Source organism: Arachis hypogaea, chromosome 18, assembly GCF_003086295.3.
Source record: "Arachis hypogaea cultivar Tifrunner chromosome 18, arahy.Tifrunner.gnm2.J5K5, whole genome shotgun sequence".
Taxonomy (NCBI): domain Eukaryota; kingdom Viridiplantae; phylum Streptophyta; class Magnoliopsida; order Fabales; family Fabaceae; genus Arachis; species Arachis hypogaea.
The window spans coordinates 82,714,801-82,722,981 of NC_092053.1; the positions used below are offsets into that span (position 1 = coordinate 82,714,801).

At 37.9% G+C, this 8,181-nt stretch overlaps 1 non-coding gene across 1 annotated transcript; it reads right to left on the reverse strand.

The window, feature by feature from the left end:
- Positions 1-1,701: 1,701 nt before the first annotated feature.
- LOC112774444 (small nucleolar RNA R71) lies at positions 1,702-1,809 on the reverse strand. The gene has a single exon (XR_003188935.1). It is a non-coding gene; the product is annotated as a small nucleolar RNA R71 (small nucleolar RNA).
- Between the last annotated feature and the right edge of the window lie 6,372 nt (positions 1,810-8,181).

Here is an 8,181-nt window from a genome sequence, read left to right on the forward strand (position 1 = left end):
GTCTTTTCTTGTTTTTCATATGCATTTTCAATTTGTTAGTGCCTAAACATTGAAAATTTCTAAGTTTGGTGTCTTGCATGTTTTTCTTTTCTTAAAAGTTTTCAAAAATAAGTCTTGATGTTCATCTTGATCTTCAAAGTGTTCTTGGTGTTCATCTTGACATTCAAAGTGTTCTTGCATGCATTAGTTGTTTTGATTTATAATTTCTATGTTTTGTTTCAATTTGGTGTTTTTCTCTCTCTTTACTAAAACTCTAAAAATAAAAAAATATATCTTTCCTTGTTTTACTCATAAATTTCAATTTCAAAATTCTATTCTTTCAAATCTTTTTTAAAAATCAAATCTTTTTCATTTATTTTTACATATTTTCGAATTCTTTTTTAATTGATTTTCAAAATCTTTTTCTTATCCATACTTCATATTTTCGAAAATCTCACTAACATTTAATATTTTAATTCAAAAATTTTTCAAGTTGTTACTTGCCTATTAAGAAGGGTTCAATCTTTGAATTTTAAAATCATATCTTTTAGATTCTTGTTAGTCAAGTAATCAACTTTAATTTCAAAAAAAATCAAATCCTTTTTATTTCCTTTTCAAATCTTTTTCAAAATAAATTTCAAATCATATCAATCATATCTGTTTCAAAACTTAATTTCAAAATCTTTTCTAACTTCTTATCTTTTCAAATTTGATTTTCAAATCTTTTTCAATTAACTACTTAACTTTTTGTTTGATTTTAAAAGTTTTCTATTTCAATCATATCTTCTTCAAAACCACCTAACTACTTTTCTCTCTCTAATTTTCGAAAACTACTAACCCCTTTTTCAAAATTCCTTTTAATTAACTAATTATTTTAAATTTTAATTTTAATTTTATTCATTTTTTATTTTAGAATTATAATTACATTTTAAAATAAAAACAAAAATATTTTCCTTTTATTTTTAATTTAAATTCGAATTCAATCTCCTTCTCTCATCTCTCTATTTATTTATTCATCTACTAACATTCCTCTTCCACTCAAAATTCAAACCCCCTCTTCTTCTCTGTGTTCGAATTTTTCTCTTCTCCTTCTTCTATTCTTCTCTTCTTCTACTAACACAAAGGAATCTCTATACTGTGACATAGAGGATTCCTCTTTTTTTTCTGTTCTCTTTTTTTCCATATGAGCAGGAACAGGGATAAAGACATTCTTATTGAAGCTGATCCTGAACCTGAAAGGACTCTTAAGAGGAAACTAAGAGAAGCTAAAGCACAACCCTCTGAAGAGGACCTGACAGAAATTTTCAAAAAAGAAGGAGACATGGCCGAAGCCAATAACAATGGTGGAGATGCAAGGAAGATGCTTGGTGACTTTATTGCACCTTCTTCTAACTTCTATGGAAGAAGCATCTCAATTCCTGCCATTGGAGCAAACAACTTTGAGCTTAAGCTCAATTAGTTTCTCTAATGCAACAGAATTGCAAGTTTCATGGACTTCCATTGGAAGATCCTCATTAGTTCTTAGCTGAATTCTTACAAATCTGTGACATTGTCAAAACCAATGGAATTGATCCCGAGGTCTACAGGCTTATGCTTTTCCCTTCTGCTGTAAGAGACAGAGCTAGAACATGGTTGGATTCACAACCTAAGGAAAGCCTGAACTCTTGGGAAAAGTTGGTCAGTGCTTTCCTGGCCAAATTCTTTCCACCTCAAAAGATGAGCAAGCTTAGAGTGGAAATCCAAACCTTCGGACAGAAGGAAGGTGAGTCCCTCTATGAAGCTTGGGAAAGATATAAGCAATTGATCAAAAGGTATCCTACTAACATGCTTCTAGAATGGAGCATCATATGTATATTCGATGATGGTCTATCTGAGTTGTCAAAAATGTCATTGGACCATTCTGCAGGAGGATCTCTTCATCTAAAAACCCTTACAGAAGCTTAGGAACTCATTGAAATGGTTGCAAATAAACAGTTCATTTACACCTCTGAGATCAGTCTTGCGAACAATGGGACACCTCAGAAGAAGGGAGTTCTTGAAATTAATACTCTGAATGCCATATTAGCTCAGAACAAAATATTGACTCAGCAAGTCAATATGATTTCTCAGAGTCTGAATGGATTGCAAGCTGCATCCAACGGTACTAAAGAAGCATCTTCTGAAGAAGAAGCTTATGATCCTGAGAATCCTGCAAAGGCAGAGGTGAATTCCATGGGAGAACCCTATGGAAACACCTGTAATTCTTCATGGAGAAACCATCCAAATTTCTCATGGAAGGACCAACAGAAGCCTCAACAAGGCTTCAATAATAATGGTGGAAGAAATAGGTTTAGCAATAGCAAGCCTTTTCCATTATCTTCTCAGCAACAGATAGAGAATTCTGAATAGAACCATTCTGGCCTGGCAACCATAGTCTCTGATCAATCTAAGACCATACTAAGTTTCATGAATGAAACAATGTCCTCCATTAGAAATTTGGAGGTACAGGTAGGTCAGCTGAGTAAGAAGATTACTAAAACTCCTCCCAGTACTCTCCCAAGCAATACAGAAGAAAATCCCAAGAGAGAGTGCAAGGCCATAACCATAACCAACATGGCCGAACATGGAGAGAGTAAGGAGGATGTGAGTCCCAGCGAGAAAAGCCTCATGGGACGTCCTCTGGACAGAAAGGAGTTTCCTTTTGAGGAACCAAAGGAATATGAGGCTCATACAGAGACCATAGAGATTCCATTGAACTTCCTTCTACCATTCATGAGCTCTGATGAATATTCTTCCACTGAAGAGGATGAAGACATCACTGAAGAGCAAGTTGCTAAGTATCTAGGAGCAATCATGAAGTTGAATGCCAAGTTATTTAATACTGAGACTTGGGAGGATGAACCCCCCTTGTTCACCAATGAACTGAATGCATTAATGAGGCAGACATTACCTCAGAAGAAATCGGATCCCAAAAAATTCTTCATACCTTGTACCATAGGCACCATGACCTTTGAGAAGGCTCTATGTAACCTGGGGTCAGGGATAAACCTCATGCTAGTCTATGTAATAGAGAAACTGGGAATCTTTGAGGTACAAGCTGCAAGAATCTCACTATAGATGGCAGAAAAATCAATGAAACAGGCTTATGGACTAGTAGAGGACGTGCTAGTGAAGATTGAAGGCCTTTACATCCCTGCTGATTTCATAATCCTAGATACTGGGAAGGATGAGGATGAATCCATCATCCTTGGCAGACCCTTCCTAGCCACAGCAAAAGCTGTGATTGATGTTGATAGAGGAGAGTTCGTCCTTCAGTTAAATGAGGACTACCTTGAATTTAAGACTCAAGGTTCTCCTTCTGTAACCATGGAGAGGAAGCATGAAAAGCTTCTCTCAATATAGAGTCAAACAAAACCCCCACATTCAACCTCTAAGTTTGGTGTTGAGAGGCCCCAACCCTACTCTGATTATCTGTGAGGCTCCATAAGAGCTCACTGTCAAGCTATTGACATTAAAGAAGCGCTTATTGGGAGGCAACCCAATGTTATTTAATTATATCTATTTATTTTCCATTGTTATTTTATGTTTTCTGTAGGTTGATGATCATGTGAAGCCACAAAAACAACTGAAAAATCAAAAATAGAATGAAAAATAGCATTAAAAATAGCACACCCTGGAGGATAAGCATACTGCCGTTTAAACGCCAGTAAGAAGCATCAGACTGGCAGTTAACGCCAGAAAGAAGCATCAAGCTGGCGTTAAACGCTAAAAACAAGCTACAGTCTGGCGTTTAACGCCAGAAACAGGCACCAAGTTGGCGTTCAACGCCAAGAAAGGGAGAAAAGCTGGCGTTTAACGCCAGAAACAAGCAGCAGTCTGGCGTTAAATGCCAGGATTGCACTCTAAGGGCATTTACACGCCTCAATGGAGCAGGGATGCTAAGTTCTTGACCCCTCAGGATATGTGGACCCCACAGGATCCCCACTTACCCTACCTCTTCTTCTCTCTTCTTCATACCTTTTTCATAACACTCTTCCCCAAATACTCTTCACAAATCACCTCCATATCTCTTCCCATATACCCCTCATCTCTCCTTCAATTTCACACATCACAAACACTTTATACCCCCTTGGCCGAACCCTACACCAACCCTCCATCTCCTCCATTATTTCTTCTTTTGCTCGAGGACGAGCAACCATTCTAAGTTTGGTGTGGTAAAAGCATTGCTTTTTGTTTTTCCATAACCATTTATGGCACCTAAGGCCGGAGAAACCTCTAGAAAGAGGAAAGGGAAGGCAATAGCTTCCACCTCCAAGTCATGGGAGATGGAAAGATTCATCTCAAAGGTCCATCAAGACCACTTCTATGAAGTTGTGGCCAAGTCATCTATACCCTATGCAATTCAGCTGGAATTGTCATAAAGGAAGATATCCTCATTGAAGAGGACAAGCCCATCACTAAAAAAAGGATGGAGCAAACAAGAGAGCCCACTCATGGACCTCAACAAGAGCATGTGGAAATTCCTCATCATGAAATGCCTGAGATGCCTCAAGGGATGCACTTTCCTCCACAAAACAATTGGGAGCAAATTAACACCGCCCTAGGAGAGTTAAGTTCCAACATGGGACAACTAAGGGTGGAGCACCAAGAGCACTCCATCATTCTCCATGAGATTATAGAAGATCAAAGAGCTATGAAGGAGGAGCAACAAAGGCAAGGAAGAGACATAGAGGAGCTCAAGAGCACCATTGGTTCTTCAAGAGGAAGAAGACGCCACCCTCACTAAGGTGGACCCGTTCCTTAATCTCCTTGTCTATTTATTTTTCTATTTTCGTTCTCTATGCTTTCTTTTTATTTATGTTTGTGTCTTATTACATGATTATTAGTGTCTAGTGTCTATGTCTTAAAGCTATGAATATCCTATGAATCCATCACCTCTCTTAAATGAAAAATGTTCTAAAAATAAAAGAAAAGAAGTACATGATTTCAAATTCATCCTTGAAATTAGTTTAATTATTTTGATGTGGTGACAATACTTTTTGTTTTCTGAATGAATGCTTGAACAGTGCATATGTCTTTTGAATTTGATGTTTATGAATGTTAAAATTGTTGGCTCTTGAAAGAATGATAAAAAAGGAGAAATGTTATTTGATAATCTGAAAAATCATAAAATTGATTCTTGAAGCAAGAAAAAGCAGTAAAAAGCAAAATCTTGCGAAAAAAATAAAATAAAATAAAAAAATGGCAAAAAAAAAGAGAAAAAGAAAAAGCAAGCGGAAAAAGCCAAAAGCTCTTTAAACCAAAAGGCAAGAGCAAAAAGCCAGTAGCCCTGAAAACCAAAAGGCAAGGGTAAAAGGATCCAAGGCTTTGAGCATTAATGGATACGAGGGCCCAAAGGAATAAAATCCTTGCCTAAGTGGCTAAACCAAGCTGTCCCTAACCATGTGCTTGTGGCGTGAAGGTGTCAAGTGAAAACCTTGAGACTGAGCGGTTAAAGTCATGATCCAAAGCAAATAGAGTGTGCTTAAGAACCCTGGACACCTCTAATTGAGGACTCTAGCAAAGCTGAGTCACAATCTGAAAAGGTTCACCCAGTTATGTGTCTGTGGCATTTATATATCCAGTGGTAATACTGGAAAACAAAGTGCTTAGGGCCACGATCAAGACTCATAAAGTAGCTGTGTTCAAGAATCAACATAATGAACAAGGAGAATCAATAACACTATCCAAATTCTGAGTTCCTATAGATGCCAATCATTCTGAAATTCAAAGGATAAAGTGAGATGCCAAAACTGTTCAGAGGCAAAAAGCTACTAGTCCGGCTCATCTAATTGGAGCTAAGTTTCATTGATATTTTGGAATTTATAGTATAATCTCTTCTTTTTATCCTATTTGATTTTCAGTTGCTTGGGGACAAGCAACAATTTAAGTTTGGTGTTGTGATGAGCGGATAATTTATATGCTTTTTGGCATTATTTTTAGGTAGTTTTTAGTATAATTTAGTTAATTTTTACTATGATTTTATTAGTTTTTATTCAAAAATCACATTTCTAGACTTTACTATGAGTTTGTGTGTTTTTCTGTGATTTCAGGTATTTTTTGGCTGAAATTGAGGGACCTGAGCAAAAATCTGATTCAGAGGCTGAAAAAGGACTGCAGATGCTGTTGGATTTTAACCTCCCTGCACTCGAAATGGATTTTCTGGAGCTACAGAAACCCAATTGGTGCGCTCTCAATTGTGTTGGAAAGTAGACATCTAGGGATTTCCAAAAATATATAATAGTCCATACTTTACTTGAGTTTTGATGATGCAAACTGGCGTTCAAACACCAACTTCCTGCCCTATTCTGAAGTTAAACGCCAGAAACAGGTTACAAACCAGAGTTAAACGCCACAAACAGGCCGCAACCTGGCGTTTAACTCCAAGAGAAGTCTCTACACGTGTAAAGCTCAATAATTAGCCCAAGCACACACCAAATGGGCCCGAAAGTGGATTTCTGCATCATTTACTTATTTTCTGTAACCGTAGCTACTAGTTTAGTATAAAAACTACTTTTAGTGATTTATTTCACACCTTTGGATCATTTTTGCGACTATCTTTGTATCACTTTTGATCTCTTGATCACGTTTAGGGGGCTGGCCATTCGGCCATGGCTGGACCTTGTTCTTATGTATTTTCAACGATGGAGTTTCTACGCCCCATAGATTAATGTGTGGAGCTCTGCTGTTCCTCATGAATTAATTCGAAGTTCTATTGTTTTTCTATTTAATTCAAGCTTATTCTTATTCCAAGATATTCACTCGCACTTCAACTTAATGAATGTGATGATCCGTGACACTCATCATCATTCTCACCTATGAACGCGTGCCTGACAAACACTTCCATTCTTTCTGCAATAGCTTGAGCGTGTATCTCTTAGCCTCCATTCCGAAAAATCGGAGTCTTCATGGTATAGGCTAGAATTATTGGCAGCCATTCCTGAGATCCAAAAAGTCTAAACCTTGTCTGTGGTATTCCAAGTAGGATCTGGGAAGGGATGACTGTGACGAGCTTCAAACTCGCGAGTGTTGGGCGTAGTGACAGACGCAAAAGGATCAATAGATCCTATTCCAACATGATCGAGAACCAACAGATGATTAGCCGTGCGGTGACAGCGTACTTGGACCATTTTCACTGAGAGGACGGACATTAGCCATTGACAACGGTGATCCCCCAACATACAGCTTGCCATGGAAAGGAATATGAATGATTGAATAAAGGCAGTAGGAAAGCAGATATTAAGAAGGAGCAAAGCATCTCCATACGCTTATCTGAAGTTCTCACCAATAAATTACATAAGTATTTTTATCTTATTTTATATTTTATTTTAATTATCAAAACCTCATAACCATTTTAATCTGCCTGACTGAGATTTACAAGATGACCATAGCTTGCTTCAAGCCGACAATGTCCATGGGATCGACCCTTACTCACGTAAAGTTTATTACTTGGACGACCCAGTGCACTTGCTGGTTAGTTGTGCGGAGTTGTGAAAAAGAATTGATATTATGAACATGCGTACCAAGTTTTTTGCGCCGTTGAGATCACAAATTCGTGCACCAGGGTGACAAATTCAATCTTTCATAAATGGGGAGTGGCATAATGCTTACGCACGCCCCCGGATCACACATACAGTCCATGAATTTCATCCCACCAATCAAGCAAGTGGCCTAACACAGGCCAGGATCATTGCATTTGTCAGGAAGTAAAGAAGAGATAGAATCATCTATTGGCTTTATGTTGAGGTTGCCAAGCTTGCCTTTGTGAGTGCAAATATCTTTAAGGAACTTGGCATATTTGGGCACTTGTTGAATGGCTTCGAAGAGGGGGACGGTGACTTCAACCTTCTTAAAAACTTCCACCATAGTGGGTCAAGCTCTTCTTGTTTCTTGGCTTTCTTGGCTAAAGTTGGGAATGGAATAGGCAAGGGCTCTCCAAGCAAAGTCTTTCTCTTGGGCTCTTTCACTTTGGATGGTTCTTCCTCACTTTTGTCAACACTTTCATCTTTATCCCTCATCACCTCCACTTCATCTCCTACCTCTTCATTTTTGTCTCTTCACTCAACTTTGTAGGCGTAGCAACATTCTTATCCAGTTTAGTGCCGCTCCTAAGGGTAATGGCATTAATGCTACCCTTAGGGTTGGGTTGAGGTTGGGAGGGTAAACTACTCGAGGTTGAAGCTT